The sequence below is a fragment of the Microtus pennsylvanicus genome, chromosome 8, assembly GCF_037038515.1.
Source record: "Microtus pennsylvanicus isolate mMicPen1 chromosome 8, mMicPen1.hap1, whole genome shotgun sequence".
Classification (NCBI taxonomy): domain Eukaryota; kingdom Metazoa; phylum Chordata; class Mammalia; order Rodentia; family Cricetidae; genus Microtus; species Microtus pennsylvanicus.
The window spans coordinates 9,798,315-9,817,602 of record NC_134586.1 but is presented as its reverse complement, the minus strand read 5'-3'; positions in this window follow the sequence as shown (position 1 = coordinate 9,817,602).

Sequence of the window (19,288 nt, the reverse complement as noted above, 5' to 3'; positions counted from 1 at the left end):
AAAACCTTGAACTATAATGGGATAAACCTGCTTCCTGCTATGCTTTGAACAGGACACGCCGCCCATCGTCCCAGTGTCCCACACTGGGCTCAGGTATTTCGACACTTAGTAGCCAAGATGTCTGTTTTGTTTCTTTGGGGGAACCTTTTGGAGGTAGAGCAAGTGGGGAACTTGGGTCCTGGCTCAAGGCTTTAGAACCCAGCTCACTTCCGGTCTGCGCTTTTCTTCCTGTTCCACCTACACCGAGGAAGTGCGCTCTGCTGCTACTGCAGACATGCCTGCCAGTGTGCCTTCCCCCATCATGATGAAGGCTATCTTCAGGCTGTGAACTAAAACAAGCCTTCCTCCATTAGGCCACCTCTTGTCCAGGCTTTGCCTGACACAGCAACAAGGCAAATAACACTGGCTTAGCTCACTTCGGCGGAGCCCTGCTGGCTTCTTCCTTCATCCTCCGATCTCCTTCTAGAACCTGGAGTGGAAAGAATCCGTGGCTTGCTTATTTATTTCTGTGTTTGTTTGGTTGTTTTCGTGTTGTCTTATTTATGTATTTAGTGCTCTCCGAGACCAGCTAAGCAGCTAAAGGCCATGCAAATGGTTGGAAGGCATTTGCCTCTTAGACTGGTAAATGAATATCAAAGCAGTGGCTTGGTTCTTTTGCTTCAAGAGCTTCTAATAGAAAAGAAAACCTCACTTTCCACTGAGGAATTGCAAAGACGTCCACATTATCGGAAAAATATTTAAATTGAGACGAAAAAATCCATGGAAATAGATGCACATGTTCCAAGAACAATGGAAGAAGAAAAACAAGAACACAGAGAGGAAATACTCCGTTCTTGGAGGAGCAAGAAAGCACCTCACAGTTCTTTACCACTCCGGTCAAATTGTTATTAAATTCTGGCAAAGTTATCAGTGGAAGGAGCTGAATCAACCGGCTTTTCACATCCTATCTGAAAGGACTTTTAAGATGGCTGCCAGCTTGCCCTAACAGTCCACAAATTTAGTCCATTCCTTCTACTATAACAAAATACCCCAGACCCAGCAATTTACAAAAAAAAAAAAAAAGTTTTCCTACAGGTCCTGAAGCTGTAAAATTCAAAACAAATCTGGTGTCTGCTGAGGACTCATTCTGCACTTTGGTGGCACCTCAGGTGGAGCAGAATGGGAGACAGGAGGGCTAGCTCCCTGCTGACTGTTTTTAAGGAAGTCTGACCCAAGGGCCTGATCATGCCCGCAGGCCCCATCTCTGACACTGCTGTAATGGGGGTTGTCAACCTTAAAAACAAACAAACACAGCTCCCTCACCTTAAAGGGAAGAGGAGATAGTTTTTTCTGGAGCCTTTCTGAGTGACCACAGCCCAGCAATTCCGATTCCATGTTTGGGCATGGAAAGGGTTCGTGACATTTTTTACAGAACAAAGAAAGTCATAAATCAAAACAAGTTCAAAATACACTGGTGGGGACATCAGAGTGGCAGTTACAGGAAGATGGGGGAAGCTCTTCTGTACCCCAAGATGCTGTGTGATGGCAGTCTTAGCTTTGGGGTTGGTGGGAGCTTGTGATCTGCTAAGTTAACATATTCCAAAAGGTTTTTTTTTTTTAATCTATTAGTCAGAAGATGTTAGTTCTAACACAGAGTTGGCAAGGAACAGCTGTTCCAGGGGGCTAAAGCTAGCTCACGATAAGGTGATCAGCCTCTGAACATGCACTACCACAGCACTGGAATTCTTCTCATCAGTCAATCAGTCTCTGCAGACGCGGCTTCTCCTCTGGGCTTTTCACTCACATCTGAGCTGTTGAAGGAATACAAACATTCAAACCACAGCAGACTTCTTTTACTCTCAGGATAAAATACCAGAAAATGACACGCACAGAACTGTGATCTTAACTCTGTGTAGCTAACTTGAACATTCTAGAAGGAATAATCAAATCAGTGTGCTTACCATCTATTAAATGTAATCAGTACCATCACAGGAAGCTGTAGCTGCTGTTTGCAAAAGGTTGAGGGGCTGTTTCCCAGAGAGATGAGATTTTGTTTTTGTTGGTGGATGGTTGGTTTGTATGATCTCCTGTAACCCAGGCCTCCAACTCTGTAGCTGAGGGTAACTTTTAACTCCTGGTCCTCCTGCTTCTACCTCCCCAGCACTGAAAGCACAAGCATGTGCCAGCATACCCAATTTACCTAGGTTTATGCACGCTAGACAAATACTCTTATCAACTGAGCAGCATTCCCAGTGCAGGTAAAGGTAGGATCCAGCGAGATAAAGAAACAGGTCTGAGAAAAGCAACATGGAAGCAAAGAGGACAGACAAACCAGGTGGAGCCAAACCCTGAGTAAAACCATCTAAATTTAATCTTGCAGAAGGCATAGTGCAGGTCCTTTTGAGAGTTTGCCACCAGGGAAGACTAATTACACAGTAACACCTTTGCACCATTTCAGCCAGACTCGGGGCTTTTCCAGAGTGAGCTAATTCTCACCGGAAACATTTAAAAGCATGACTCCCTGATGATCACCCTGGAAGCCACTGCTCTGTGGCATGTGGCATCTAACATGAGTTGAGCGCTGTTTATAGATGCTTGTTTGTTGCTTGGGTGGATGTACTTATCAGTCTAAAGCTACTCTCTGTCACTGATGGACTAGCTCAGCAGTTGAGAGTAGATCCTGCTCTTCCAGAGGACGTAAATTCATTTCCCAACAATCCTGTCCAGTGGCTCACAATCACCTGCTGCAGAGGATCCGACGCCCTCTTCAGACTCCAAGGGCTCCCTGTGTTCGGGTGCATATTCCCTACACTCACATATACACACGTAACTAGAAAATCTTAAAAGCAAAATGAGGCTGGAGAGATGGCTCAGTAGTCAAGAGCTCTAACTGTTCTTCCAGAGGACCCAGGTTTAATTCCCAGCATCCACATGGTGGCTCACAACCATCCCTAACTCAAGTTCAGGGGCTCCAGGGCCTCTCCTGGCCTCCTCAGACACCAGGCACTCATATCATAATCAGATTTTCCTTCATGCAAAACTCATACACATAAAATGATAATTTAAAATTATTTAGTAACAATAATAATGACAATAATAATAATCAATTCAAGAGCTGATAATCAGACTCCAATTATCTTGCTTCCGATGTAACCAAATATTCATCAGGTACACATTTTTTATGGAAATAAAATTTAGCCAGATCCAAGCCATAGCTTACATGATTTGCCTTCTATACACAGGAGAGGAGAGTCTGAAGTCAATGAAAACAGCAAAAGCAACTTCCTTAATTAAAAGAGCCAGACCCTGGTAACAATAGAGCTATATTGCTCAGAATCTGCCAATCTGAGTTCCCAGGTCAAAGGGCAATGCTGGCCCAACGCTTATTTGGGAGAATGGTAAATCATCAACCACCCAGGCCCTGCTTCTCCCAGGAGAGTTTTAATGAGATTTAGACAGCGCCTGGGCCTGGGCTCTGGTTGTGGGAACCAATTATGTAGAGAGCATGCAGGGGAGGGGGAAACGACTCCAGGATGTTATCATCAGGTAAACCCCTCCTTCACCATGTTTGTGGTTTAATCTAAAAGTCCAGCTACTTCTCAGCCCTGCAGTGAGACAAAGAAAAACCGGAGGCAGACTGCGGCCCATTGGGTAGAGCACCTGCCCTGCACAGTGAAGCCCTTGAGTCTGCTCCCATTAACTGGGCGTGGCAGTCCATACCTGTAATTGCCCTTCTCCTGAGGCAGAAGGAAGATCAAGAGTTCAAGGCTAAGTAGTACTCTAATGTGTATATATTCCATACTTTCTTCATCCATTCTTCCATTGAAGGGCATCTAGGTTGTTTCCAGGTTCTGGCTATTACAAACAATGCTGCTATGAACATAGTAGAGCATATACTTTTGTTGTATGATAAGGCCTCTCTTGGGTATATTCCCAAGAGTGGTATTGCTGGGTCCAGGGGTAGGTTGATCCCGAATTTCCTGAGAAACCGAAACACTGCTTTCCAGAGTGGTTGCACAAGTTTGCATTCCCACCAGCAATGGGTGAGTGTACCCCTTTCTCCACAACCTCTCCAGCAAAGGCTATCATTGGTGTTTTTTATTTTAGCCATTCTGACAGGTGTAAGATGATATCTTAAAGTTGTCTTGATTTGCATTTCCCTGATCGCTAAGGAAGTTGAGCATGACCTTAAGTGTCTTTTGGCCATTTGAAGTTCTTCTGTTGTGAATTCTCTGTTCAGCTCAGTGCCCCATTTTATAATTGGGTTGATTAGCCTTTTACGTTCTAGTTTCTTGATTTCTTTATATATTTTGGAGATCAGACCTTTGTCAGTTGCGGGGTTGGTGAAGATCTTCTCCCAGTCAGTGGGTTGCCTTTTTGTCTTAGTGACAGTGTCCTTTGCTTTACAGAAGCTTCTCAGTCTCAGGAGGTCCCATTTATTCAATGATGCCCTTAGTGTCTGTGCTGCTGGGGTTATACATAGGAAGTGGTCTCCTGTGCCCATGTGTTGTAGAGTACTTCCCACTTTCTCTTCTATCAGGTTCAGTGTGTTCGGACTGATATTGAGGTCTTTAATCCATTTGGACTTGAGTTTTGTGCATGGTGATAGATATGGATCTATTTTCATTCTTCTACAGATTGACATCCAGTTTTGCCAGCACAATTTGTTGAAGATGCTCTCTTTTTTCCATTGTATACTTTTAGCTCCTTTATCGAAAATCAGGTGTTCATAGGTTTGTGGGTTAAAGTCAGGGTCTTCTATTCGATTCCATTGGTCCACTTCTCTGTTTTTATGCCAATACCAAGAAGAAAGTATGGAATATATACATGTTAGAGTAATACTCAGCAGTAAAAAACAAGGACTTTGTGAATTTTGCATGCAAATGGATGGAAATAGAAAACACTATCCTGAGTGAGGTAAGCCAGACCCAAAAAGAGGAACATGGGATGTACTCACTCATATTTGGTTTCTAGCCATAAACAAAGGACATTGAGCCTATAATTAGTGATCCTAGAGAAGCTAAATAAGGAGAACCCAAAGAAAAACATACAGGCATCCTCCTGAATATTAACCTTTATCAGGAGATGAAAGGAGACAGAGACAGAGACCCACATTGGAGCACCAGACAGAAATCTCATGGTCCAAATCAGGAGCAGAAGGAGAGAGAGCACAAGCAAGGAACTCAGGACTGCGAGGGGTACACCCACACACTGAGAGAATGGGAATGTTCTATCAGGAACTCACCAAGGCCAGCTGGACTGGGTCTGAAAAAGCATGGGATAAAACTGGAACATAATGGACAATGAGGACTACTGAGAACTCAAGATCAATGGCAATGGGTTTTGATCCCACTGCACGTACTGGCTTTGTGGGAGCCTAGGCAGTTTGGATGCTCACCTTACTAGACCTGGATGGAGGTGGGTGGTCCTTGGACTTCCCACAGGTCAGGGAACCCTGATTGCTCTTTGGGCTGATGAGAGAGGGGGACTTGATTGGGGGAGGGGAAGGGAATGGGAGGCGGTGGCGGGAAAGAGACAGAAATCTTAAATAGATAGATAGATAGATAGATAGATAGATAGATAGATAGATAGATAGATAGATAGATAGAATATAATTTTAAAAAAAGAGTTCAAGGCTATCCCCAGGCTTTATTTCAAATCCCAGGCCTGGTTGAGAGGCAAAGACACCGTCGTGCTAACGGGGGTGGGGATCACTGCAAGCTCTTCTCGTTAAGGAAAGGGAGAAAATCTTTCCTAACTAATGTATTTTACCTGCGCATTTTAGTTTATTTTAATCTCAAGGCAAAAACAAAAAAAAAAGACCCCAAGTTTGCTATTTTGAAAGCCCCTCAGTGATGAACCACCCTTGAAGTCATGGAGATCCACTCCTGACCCCGCCTTTAACTACTAGAACCAGGCAACAAGCTCATTCCTTTGTGCTCATAACCTCAGAATTAATGTGCCTCGGTAGAATACAGGTATACGAGGCACGCTTCCTTGCCGCTTAGAAGCAAATCCTAAGACAACTAAAATGACAAAAGCGGCGGTATGTTCACTAAGAAATACTCTTTCGGGCCAGAACCTTCTAATCATGTCCTCTTTTGTCTGAATTGCATTTTAGTCCCAATTAACTCATAATTACATTAACGGTAGAGAGAAAGACTTCAGAACAAAACGTCGGCCAGTTTTAAATGCACTGAGTTTACAAAGCCCTCACCCTGGCCCCTGCCCTTGCGAGCCCGCCTCCTATTTATAGTCCAGCGAAATTAAGTTAGGCTCTCGGTGCCTGGGTGCCCTGTAGACTATTAGTTTGCAAATGCGTTCATTAAATGGCAAGGTTCATTTAGGGGTAGAAAACCTTCTGCTTCATCTTTACAGAAAAGTCCACTGGGTAGGTTTAAAAATAAAACCAGCCAAGCAAATAGGATAGCTCAGGGGAAAAAAGCTTGCTGTTTTGTAGGTATTGAGGGCCAGGCCCACTGTGACAGCTAGGATTGCTTGGTTCCTTTGAAAGAGCATTGAAGTGCCCACAAAGTGGATGACTCCAAGGTCTCTTAACTGGGGACACTGCTGTGAATTCGGAGTGCTGCTTGCCTTCTGCCTCAGAGGAACAGTTGGGGCAGTCACAAAAGAATAAAAGCGCTTGTCAGAATCACATGAAACCTGAGAGCTGATGTCAACACATCCGTTCTCACGCATAGCTGTGTGTTTGTTATTCCCAGTTCCGAACCGGGAGGATGCCTGGGGTAAGGATGTCAGGTCTGCTATGGTCAGGTTCGGCTGTTTCAAGCTTGAAGCTTAAGCTTCTTACTAAAACTCTTCAGAGACACTGAGCCCAGCAAATGCTGTAAAAACAATTAAGTGCCCATCTGATTCCATTTTCCTTTTAAATGTATTTTACTATTTTATTTGAAGCACTGTGAAGAATTTCTGACTGCCTTCAGCGTTCCAGATTAGGAGAAAAACAATGTCAAGAAATCATATTTGAGGTGGCATGATTATTAAACTGCTCTGGAATTATTTAATCTAGTCAGTGTGGAAAAGAAGGGAAGACATAGCAGACAATGAGAACTACTGAGAACTCAAGAACAATGGCAATGGGTTTTTGATCCTATTGCATGTACTGGCTTTGTGGGAGCCTAGGCAGTTTGGATGCTCACCTTACTAGACCTGGATGGAGGTGGGTGGTCCTTGGACTTCCCACAGGGCAGGGAACCCTGATCACTCTTTGGGCTGACTAGGGAGGGGGATTTAATTGGGGGAGGGGGAGGGAAATGGGAGGCGGAGGCGGGGAAGAGACAGAAATCTTTAATAAATAAATTAATTAAAAAAAAAAGAAGGGAAGGAGCTGGAAAGATGGCTCCGCTGCTGAGGGCACTTGCTGCAAGGCCACAAGATTAGAGCCTTGTTCCCAGCATCCACATCAGGCAGCTCACAACCTCTTGTAACTCCAGCTCCAGGGAATCTGACGCCCTCTTCTGGCCTCCACAGGCACTGTACATGTTGTAGACAGAGTTTTCAGTCCAGCTCAGTCCTGCAGCCATTCAGTCCCAAAGAAACACAGAAGATTATATTAATTTTAAACTGTTGGGCCTATTAGCTCAGGCTTTTTATTAACTAACTCTTACAACTTAAATTAATCCATAATTCTTGTCTATGTTCAGCCATGTGGCTTGGTACCTTTTATCACTGAGGCGTTCTCATTTTTGCTTCCTCTGCATCTGGCTGATGACTGCAGACTGAGCCTTTCCTCTTCCTAGAATTCTCCTAGTCTTGTTGCCCCGCCTATACTTCCTGCCTGGCTACTGACCAATCAGCGTTTTACTAAACAATTACAACTGACAGATTTTTACAAGAAACCAGAGCATTGTCCCACAACACCATATAGTGTACACTTACATGTCCTTGGACACACATGAATTAAAAATAGTAATAATAATAATAATAATAATAATAATGATAATAATAAAATTTTCAGTGTAACTTTTCCTTTAAAAGCATAGTAAAATGAAGATATTCTTCAGAATATAATTGTGTTTAACCCAAAAATGTCACCCTTTGTTCTAAAAATACTTTTGGCCAATATTTTTATTCCATTAAGAGATTGCATGAGTCTCTTTAGACATTTCGGAGTAACCTGTCTTGACCTTTCCCCTCGGGGCTTAGATTTAATGACTATTTTCCCATCATTTCCCTTCACAAAGCTCTTAGACTTGTTAAAAGGGCCCTTAGATGCACAAGTTGGTACTTCAGAAGCAGTGATGTTGCCCTCGGAGCCCCACATTCAGGGAAGAATTGAATCAAATGCATCAATTTTTGGTATTACAAGTACATGAAAGAAAAGCTGACCATTATTATCCTAAAACAAAACCAGTCACTATCAAAATCTAGCCTGTCTACCTTCATTTCTTCCTTTCTTGTTTTTGTTTTTCTTTTGTTGCTGTTGTTTTGTTTCCATGCTTTGACATAGGATCCCAAGTTGCAGGCTGGCCTTAAATGTCTGTGGTTAAAATCCTCTTCCTGCCACCTCCAACTGTGAGACCACAGTTGAAGGCCACCAAGTCCATCTTATGCCTACATTTCTGATTCTACCCTGTAATAAGGGAACTTACAAATAAACAAATGTGCCTATGATACAGATTTAAAATTACAGTTTTTGTCAGGCACAATGGTACACACTTGTAATTTCAACTATTCAAGAGGCTGAAACAGAAAGTTCAAGGCCAACCTAGACTATATGCAAGCCTTTGTCTCAAAAAAAAATCAGTTGAGGATAATAATAGCTAATAGGTTGTTTTCATATCTTATAAGGTTGTAATAGATACAGTTTACACATGCAGAAAGTAACTAATTACCAGCGAAGTGGCTTGGGTTGGCTTGTTTCTGTGTGTGTATATGTGTTGTTGGTTCTGAGACAGTCTCCCTTAAACCTGTTGTCCTTTGCTACTGTCTTCCTGAGTCTGTTTCTGAAGATGGCGTTGCAGATATGCACCACCTTGTCCAGCTTATTTTGGTTGTTTTGGTTTGTTATTGAGACTAGTTCTCTCAATCTGCAGACCAGGAAGACTTGGAACTCATTACAGAGTCCAGATGGCCTCATACTCATGGTAGTCCTCTAACCTCAGCCTTCCAAATGCTGGGATTACAAGTGTATGCCACCATGGCCGTTCGTAGTAGAGTTTGGCTTTCTTTCTTTATTTTTTATACCTTTCATTGAATCTATACTGGAGTTTTTCAGAATCTATTTAATCACCTGTTTGGTATCTGGTTTTCTATGTGATCCCTTTGTGTCTGATTCTAGAGGTAAGTGATGTCCCTTCAACCCTCAGGCTCTTCTATAAATGGGCAATAGTTTCTAAAGAAGTTGGCCTTGGGTCTCCCCATGGGTACAATTCCAAATCTAGCTATGGACACTGCTCTTTCAATAGACCACGTCAGTACCACAGATGCCCTTCAGAGCTGCTCTTCTTGCTCTGCCTTGAGACTGGCCCAACCCAGAATAACCAGTCTCCAGCTATGTTCAAGTTTGCTTCAGGGCCACAGAGAGGCATCTTGCTGTGCTTGAGAACTTTCTGACACTTGGGCATGTTTCTTAAGAATTTCAAAGCCCTCCCAACCACTGAGGACTACAGTTACCCACCACTTTCCAAAACCCAGCAAGTCAACATCACATAAAGTTGTTTGCCTTGCTGTTCCAAAGGCTCAGTCAGCTTTGTTCATTTTAATTGTCCTCTTCTGATCCAGCTACATTCATTCTTTCACCCACCATTCATCCAGAATCCCGTTTACTATTCCAGTCTTCAATGGCCAAGTTCAATGAACAACTAATTCTCACTTGCTGTTATAGTACACAAGGAAAAGCATGAGGCTGGGTAAGAAGGCATGTGTTTTACACAGTATCCACGCAGAGCTCAGCAGATTAGGGCAAAGGAGCTAATGAAGTCAATGGTATGTATTTAACCCCCACATGAGCCAATTAGCTTCATTTAGACAAAACCACCATCCCAAGGAGGTAGGTTAAACTTCTAAACCCAGCCAGCCATGTAGAAAGCATGCCAGTGGGCTCAAGAGATACTAAAGGGTATAGGTAGTTCAGGGAATATCACCACTGTTGCCTCGAGAAAAGAAAAACTTAGTGAGTCAGTCGTTCTGTAATAGATCTCAAGGGTACAGAATGCTGAGCAAGCTTCTAAGAGAATGACGGACAGGAAGAAAGCCAAGGTAAGGGAGGCCGCTTAAAGCCTGGCCTTGCATTCCAGGAGCTGTCTTCCCTGACAAAGAGAACCTACCATTAAGGCTGAGACATGTCGAAAAGAAGCTATAATGTAAGCAGAAGTAATTAGCAGGTACCTGATGCTCTGTGGTAAGCATTATGAAATTGAGGAAACAGGATATATTACGTATGTTTTTCCTTGCCGTGACCAAATAGCTAAAAGGGTGAGGACATTGGCTTACAGTTTGAGGGGATTATAGCCCATCAGGGTGGGAACTCATAACAGTAGGAGCTGGGGTACTGGTCACGCTGCCTCTACAGTTAGGAAGCAAACAAGAGATGGGGAAGGGGGCTAGATTATAAAAGAAAACCTGACCCAGCAACCCACTTCCTCCAATGAGGCTCTCTCCATCTCTTAGAAGTTTTACAGTCTTCTAAAACATTGCCATCAACTGGGAATCAAATAGCCATGGGGGCATTTCACATTAAAACTATAATATACAAAAATAAAAACAGAGAATTCACATTTCAGCTGATGTGGTCAAAATGATTTTATGGAGAAAATGAGATTTAGTCAGAAACTTAGGGGAAAAAGAGAGGGATTTTAAAATAGAGATCAAACTAAATAATTCAAGATCTTGAAAATTAAATAAAAAATTTTAATTTAATCTTAAAAAATGGATTACTAAAATTTTTTAGATGCAGTGGTGGGTGATTTAATTAGAACTCTCAGAAATTTCAGCTCAGAGTGGCATGGGTGATAAATTGGAGGCATGAGAGTCATGAGTCAGTCCACTTCTGCAGCTGCTACACAATGTCTGAAATAAGCCAGGGTAGGGAGGACATTTCTGCTGGCATCAGGTCAGGAGGTTTAAGCCCCTCATCACCTGCTCCACAGTTTCATGGCCTACAGCAAATCAGAGCAGCCACACAATAGTGGAGGGGATCTGCTTGCCTTGGGGTAGCCAGGGGAGAGAGAGAGAGAGAGAGAGAGAGAGAGAGAGAGAGAGAGAGAGAGAGAGAGAGGAGTCCAGAGAGAGAAGAGGCAAGAGACATGATATAACATTCAAGGGCATGTCTCCATGACCTTCTACCCAGTAAGTCCCACGTGCTAACATTCTGTGGAATATTGCCGAAGAATGAAGAAAGATGAAAAAAGAACTCTCATTTGTAATATGGTGTTGCTTCTATTGGTTGATGAATAAAGAAACTGCCTTGGCCTGATAGGGCAGAAGTTAGATAGGTAGGGAAGATGGAACTGAATTCTGGAAGGAAGAAAGCAGAGTCAGAAAGACGCCATGGATCCACCTGAAACAGATGATGAGAATTTTACCCAGTAAGCCACTGCCACACAGATTAATAGAAATGGGTTAAATTAAGATGTAAGAATTAGCCAATAAAAAAACTAGAACTATTGGGCCAAGCAGTGATTTAATTAATGCAGTTTCTGAGTGGTTATTTCAGCCAGGATGAACAAGCAGCCTCCTGCAGCAGTAATAGACTAGCTTTCCCCCAGCTATGCTCCATTCCTCCTTTGCTGGGTAGACACACGGTGGCTTTCTATTTCCTCAACAGCCCCGCTGAGCGCATGGGTCTGTTTCCCCAGCTCTGATCCGAGAGTCTAAAAGGAGGCACCACAGTTCTAGTCCAGAAATATGTGCATTTTGATGAAGTAAAACCCTGTAGATTTCTCATTTGCTTTGCCGAGGTGACCTGTTGTGTTTTAAATAAACATGGCTACCTCAGTCTGGATCTCATGGTAAAGAGAGCAAGGACCCAATATCCCCACTTTACCAGCAAATTAGCAGCAGCATAAATAAACTTTGGTGAGTTTTTAAATAAATTATGTTTTGTGTATATATGATATATATGTGTTTACATAAATGTGAGTAGGTGGCCATGCCCTTACATGAGTCTATACAAATCAGAGTTCAGGGCCCTTGTCTTCCTCTGTCACTGTCTCCACCTTCATTTTTGAGACAGAGCCTTACTGTGAACCTGGAGCTCACCCATTTGTTTAGATGGGCTGGCCAGATGGAGTCAGAGTCCACCTGTCTCCACCTCCAACCCTGAGATTACAGGACCATGTGAGTGCCGGCACCTGAACTAGGTCCTCTGGCTAGCACGGCAAGCACTTTACCCACTGAGCCATCTCTCCATCCCAACTTTGTGGGTTTTTTAAAACTATTTTTATTTGAAAAAAAATCCATACAATGTATTTAATCATATTTCCCTCTCCAAGCCCATCCCAGATCTTTCCCAGCTCCCTCCCTGTACAATTTTGATTTTCATTTTATGTATTTTCTACATTGTTTCTTATTTTTTTTTTTGGCTGTTTTGTTTTTCAGAGATAGAAAGAACACAAAGTAAACTTCTAATCCCATTTTGCTTTGTTTGGGCTTCTTTTTTTTTTTTCAACTAGTTTTACAAAACACAACTGATGGTTTTTGATTGTTTGGGTTTTTTGCTTGTTTGTTTGTTTGTTGTTGTTGTTTTGTGCCATTCCTGAGCATCCCCCCTCCCCCCCGCAAGTAGGGTTACTATATCTACTCAGTGAGCCTCCACTGGAGAAAACTGACTTTTCCTTTGCCAGTGGATGTGAATTGCAGAGAACTTCTGGTTAAAGACTGGAGTTCATGTCCACTACCCCTTCTCAAAGCCAGGACCCCATCTGGCTTGAACTTGTTCTGGCCTTCTGCATGCTGTCACAGTCTCCGTGAGTTTATATGAGCATCGGTCTTGCCGTGTCTGGAAGATACTGTTTCCTTGGAGTCATGCATGACTTCTGACTCTTACAAACTTTCCACCTCTGCTTCCAAATAGCTCTTTGAGGCTGGGGTTTGGGGGGTTTTGATAAAGACATCCCACTTAGGACTGAGTGTCCCAAAGTATCTTACTTTCTTGACATTGTTCAGCTGTGGGTCTCTCTGTTAGTTCCCATCCACTGCAAAAAAAAAAAAAAAAAAAAAAAAAAAAAAAAAAAAAAAAGCTTCCCTCACGAGGTCTAGTGAAGCACTGCTCTATGGGCATAGCAATATGTCATGGGAGTCATTTTATTGCTGTGTTCCTGTTTTCCCCGAGGTTCTTGGTCATTTGAGCAGCATCAGGTACGGGTTCCATCACATGGAGAGGGCCTTAAATCCATTGGAAAGTGGTTGGTTGGTCCCATACCATGTGTGCCACTATGGCATCAGTGTATCATGCCAGCAGGTCACTGTATGCTTCAAGGATGGTAGCTGAAAGATATCGACGATTGCCTGTCTCCTCTGGCAGCACGCGTCATACCTTCCAGCACCATGAGTGCTAGTCAAGACCAGCTCAACTTCTCAGTGTTCAGTGACATAGGATGACAAATGTTGACTTCAGCAACAGGGCCTTGCCACCCATTTGTGGGGAGCAACCAGTAGCCTTGACGATACCCCATGATGTTTGGGGATTTCCACGGGGCCTCCTTGGCCAGTGACTCTACTGAATGCAGCCAATTCCTGGCACTAGAGTTTCAGTTGGTGGTGTAAGATGTCTAGTCATGCCATTGTCTTCCCTATGTTTCTGTGATTGCAGCTAGATGCCTTTCATCCATGTGTATACTTTAAGAAGCTTCTACAGTAGTAGGCTTTCATGCAGTTAGTTTTTTTAAATGTCCTTTAGTGTTAGTTGTCCCTTCCCATGTTCCCTCTTTACCCCTCTCTTCCACCCCCCTCATTTCATCTCCCTATTTGAGTCCCCTCTTTGTCTCTCCATAACAATATATTCTATTTTCCCTTCCTTGGGAGAATCTCTCCACCCCACCCCACCCTGTCCCCTCTCTCCGTCCCAGCCCTTACTAGGTATCTAACTAACTTCCAGGGGTTAGTCAGATTGCCGCATACATATTAAAGGCCTGAAAGCTAACCGACACATATGTGAAAAAAACAGACAATGTTTGTCTTTGGGAGTCTGGGTGACTTCACACAGAATGATTTCTTTTTCTAGCTCCATCCATTTACCTGTGGATTTCACAAGTTCATGTCTTAACAGCCAGATAATATTCCACTATGTAGATGTTACCACATTTTCATTATTCATTTATCAGTCGATGGACATCTTGGCTGTTTCTAATCTCTGGCTATTTATGAGTAGAGCATGTCTTTACAGTAGGATGAAGCATCCTTTGGGTATACGCCCAAGAGAAGTGTAGCAGGATCTCGAGGGAGCTCTATTCCTAGCTTCCTGAGGAACCACCACTCTGATTCCCATAGTGGCTGTCCAAGCTTGCATGTCCACCAGCAATGACTAAAGTACTCATGCCGCTTTCTCCACATCCTTGTCAGCCTGGGCTCATTTGTCTTTGTTGACCTTGGCTCTTCTGACTGGTGTAAAATGAAATCTCAAAGGAGTTTTTGTTGCATTTTCCTGACAGCTAAGGATGTTGAGCGTTTCTTTATTTGTGTTTTGGTTTTTTGAAAGCTCTTGAGCAGTTCCATAGCCCATTTTTAATTAGCTTTTTTATTTTCTTGATGCTTGGAGTTGTTTTGGTTTTTGTTTTTCTTTAATTTCTTTACTACTGTGTGAAGAAGGCATTGTGTAACGTGGAACCAGGAGTTTTTGTCAACCAGTATTCGCTCATTTAATAAAAATTAATAAAAATGATTCATTAATTTCTTTACATCTTTGTGGTTTTAAATGGCTGCAGTTTTGACCAGGATCAAGCTCATGTTGATGGATAGCAGAGAACTTTTGATCAGGACAGAAGCTTTACTGAAGAAGTAAGGAAAATGTCTGTTTCAAGTGTTAAGTGATAGGGTTGGGAAAAGGTCAAAGTTCAACAAGAAACATTATTAATTTGATCATGAAAAGGTGAAAATAATCCAACAACTGTGACAGATTGTGTTGTTTTGATGCAAGAAAGCAGCAACATGAGGAAAAGATCACAGGAGGAAAAGATTAGCAGGGTAAGGGTCAAGGGTTAGTTTTAGAAGAGTCACACTTCTGTCTGTGACAGGAATGATGGTGAGAGGAATGAGCTGTTGGGAGTGAAGTCGGAAAAGGATGACGCTGAAGGAGATCATGTCAGATGACTTCAGCCCGTCAACAGGGCCATCTCTCTTTTCAGAGGATGTCACAGTTTAACATGATCCGGCACTAAATCTCTACTCATGAAATGCTAAATAAGGGCAACGTCTCTCATCATGTTCATCCTCCTCTCTGTATCTGCTGAACTACAGTGTTCTGCACACTGTGCTCCACAGCAAGGGATACAGGTGTCCTCTCTGTATCAGCTGAACTACAGTGTTCTGCACACTGGGCTCCACAGCAAGGGATACAGGTGTCCTCTCTGTATCAGCTGAACTACAGTGTTCTGCACACTGGGCTCCACAGCAAGGGATACAGGTGTCCTCTCTGTATCAGCTGAACTACAGTGTTCTGCACACTGGGCTCCACAGCAAGGGATACAGGTGTCCTCTCTGTATCAGCTGAACTACAGTGTTCTGCACACTGGGCTCCACAGCAAGGGATACAGGTGTCCTCTCTGTATCTGCTGAACTACAGTGTTCTGCACACTGGGCTCCACAGCAAGGGATACAGGTGTCCTCTCTGTATCAGCTGAACTACAGTGTTCTGCACACTGGGCTCCACAGCAAGGGATACAGGTGTTCTCTCTGTATCAGCTGAACTACAGTGTTCTGCACACTGGGCTCCACAGCAAGGGATACAGGTGTCCTCTCTGTATCTGCTGAACTACAGCGTTCTGCACACTGTGCTTCACAGCAAGGGATACAGGTGTCCTCTCTGTATCTGCTGAACTACAGTGTTCTGCACACTGTGCTTCACAGCAAGGGATACAGGTGTCCTCTCTGTATCAGCTGAACTACAGCATTCTGCACTCTGTGCTTCACAGCAAGGGATACAGGTGTCTTGGGCATGCAGAGGAAGCTCATCAGTACATGCACAAGGATGGGAGGAAGTTAATATTTATTTGATATGAGTGAACATTAAAGCCTGAGTCTTCTGTAGCACTCAAGTGTCAAGGACAGAGGAGAGAATGATAATTACAGTCTAGAAAAGTCTCTTTGAAACAAGAGCACTTGGAAATACTCAAACGTTGAATAAAGACGTGGGAAGGGAGAAGAATTCCAAATGATTAGAAAGACCTGAGCCAGGTCATCCAGAATCTGTGCCTAGGAGCTCGGTCAGAAGTCTTCCCTGTGTGAAACTGAAAACACCCTGGGCTATTCTGACTAGATTTATTGGTAAGACCTTGCATTTTGAGAACAAATAGCCAGTCACGGACCAAAATCATAATGTAGAACCAATCTGGCTAGATGGAATTCAGTTGGAAGAATGCTTACCTAGTGTGTATGAAGTTCTTGGTTCCTCCTGCAGCACTGCGTAAACCAGGTACAAAGGCTCACCTGGGCAAGGTCATCTTCAACTACTTACATAGCTCAAGGCCAGCCTGAAATACAGGAGCCCCTGCCTCGCCATTATCGGGAATGTTTTACTATAGCATTGATGGGCACAAACACCCAAGTTTGCACTGCTGACCATAAACACTGTCACCGCTGCCTCTGGAAACTGAGTGGCTGCAGCCATTGCCAATCACCTTAATTTGCATTCTGCGGGGTCCTTATCTCTCTGTGTCTCTGCCTTGGCTCAGGGTCTGAAAGATGGATGTCGAAAGCAGATTTGCGATCATGCCTGACACATAAAAAGGGAAGCACCTGTACACAGGCGTGTGAGTCTGCTGTAGAAGGGACTCCCATGGCTGGAGATACATCCGTGGGTCAAGTGCTTGTCTTGCACACGAAAGGGCCAGGCTGTCACACTGTCCTCCAAGCAGAACAACCGTCCTCGTCACAAGACCAGTTGCGTCTTCTCTGTGAATAATCCTAACATCAGGGCTTGTTGACTGTTGTCATTCCCTTAGAAAAGGAGGGGACTAGGAGCATCATCGTACCCACCCGAGTATCTAAGCCATTCTTCCTAGGCAGTTGTGTGCAATTCTGCCCTAACTGCCTGTGGTCAAGTGTTCTCAGGGACGGTCTAGAGAGGCTGTAAATTGACAGGGACTCCATCTCTGCGCTATTTGGAAGCCGTCATCCATGCCAGGTGAAGAAAACTTTGCGGTTTAGCTACGTTGAGGTCACCCACACTCCTACCAGTAACCCCTTACCCATGCTCTTAAGTTAACCTAATAAACTCCTAGGTGAACTTTGGTGGACTAGTACTTGGCTGTGTCATTGGGACCTGAGTGGGGAGGGGATAGACACTGTTCACATCTCCTCAAGGGAAGGGATCTTGGCAACAGCTGGATACACAGAACCCATGAAAGAAAAAAGAGATAGTGGCACATGTCTGTAATTTTAGGGAGGAAGAGGAAGATGACTTCCTGGGGCTCAGTTCACTGGTCACCCATCCCAGCCTGCTAGGTGTGCACCGAATCAGAAAGAGACCCCATCTCAAAACACAAGCTCGGTGGTACCTGAGGAGCAATATTTGAGATTGACCTCTGACCCCCCATGTGCACGTGCGTATACGTACACCTACACACCCACACTGTTGTACCCACAAACACGCATATTAATGTGTGGAGACAGAGAGGGAGAGAGTTCTGTTGGTGTGAGGCCTGATGTTCACCAAAGCGCTGCTGTCAAATAGAAACAAGATCAGGACAAAACTAAAGGGTAAAGAAACGCCTGCAGGGAGCCATGAGCGAGACTGTAGAGTCTGACTTCCTACCAAAGGACTAAATGTTTCAGAGCGGAGCAAGGAGAGGCATCAGAAAGAGTGAGTTCACGGAGCAAGCGCAGCTCCGATTCCAGCCAGCAGGAAGGGAAGATGGTTAGACTGATGGAAGGAGCTGGAGCCTGGACTGGCTGGCTGCACCGGCCACACCAGCACAAGTAAACTCTGAACCAGGGAGGTAGAGTGGAAATGGAGAGAAAAATAGTCTTGGGAAAGAAAAATGTTTTGAAGGGAAGAGCAGTAGGTCCCGAAGGCTGGTTGGGGATAAGCAAGAATAAAGCAGTCTCTGAAGTGATTTCACAATCTGGAGTCTAGGTCCCTAAGGTAATTTAGATCAGAGCTGATGGAGGGTGAGTTTTCTTCCTGAGGGCACTCAACTGTCTTCCACCATCCCCAATCTCCTCAAGACCATCTGGAATTTTCTAAGCAGGCATTTAGGTACCAGTTCTAGAATTTCAGTGGTGCAGAGTTATGTGGGCGTGGAGGGGGGTGATGTTTGTTTTTTGTATAGTTAAAATTTCTCTGTTGGTGCATCGTATCCGGTCTAGTTACAATCATATTTTGTACAGTGGCACTAACCTGCAGTCCTATCTGCTTAGAAGGTGGAGATAGGAGAATCATTTGAGCTATGAGTTCAAGACCAGACTGGGATGCCAGCACGATACTGTTTAAAAATCTAGGATTTAGTTCAGTGGTAGAGTGCTTGCCTAATACACATAAGGACTTGAGACTGCAGTCCAGCAATGCACACACATACACACACACACACACACACACACACACACACACATTTTTATTTCATCCTTTCAAAGGATTGGTGATGGCCATGTAAAGTCTTTGCTAAACTCAACAAATGGGCTATTCTGGCATTGTCTTTTATTAAATTTGTGTGTGATTTTGTACCATGTCCAATTTTCTAAAGTATATAACAGCTTTTTAGTAACACTGGATACTATGGAAAAGTTATTAAAAATTCTGAATGTGTTGTCCTCATTGGAAGAGTTGGTTCACTTTCAAATACATCTCAATTACTTCCACGGTTGGTTTGGTTTGGTTTGGGGGATTTGGTTTTTGAATTGAGGGTCTCACTATGCATCCCTGGTTGTCCTGGAAGTTGCTGTGTAGACCAGGTTAGCCTCAAACTCACAGCAGCCCTCATACCTCAGCCTCCCAAGTACTGAGATTCCCACCTGGCTCCTGAACTTTCCCACAGAGCAGGTCCTGTGGCTTTTAACTCCTTGTGTTGTAGGTGAGAGACAAGAGCCACATATGGGCCTCCCTATGTACTCTCCTTCTTTCCAAGGTCACAGGCTTACAAAGCTTCTTGTTAAAATCCTGAGAAAATACACAAACATCATTGTGTATTTTGTC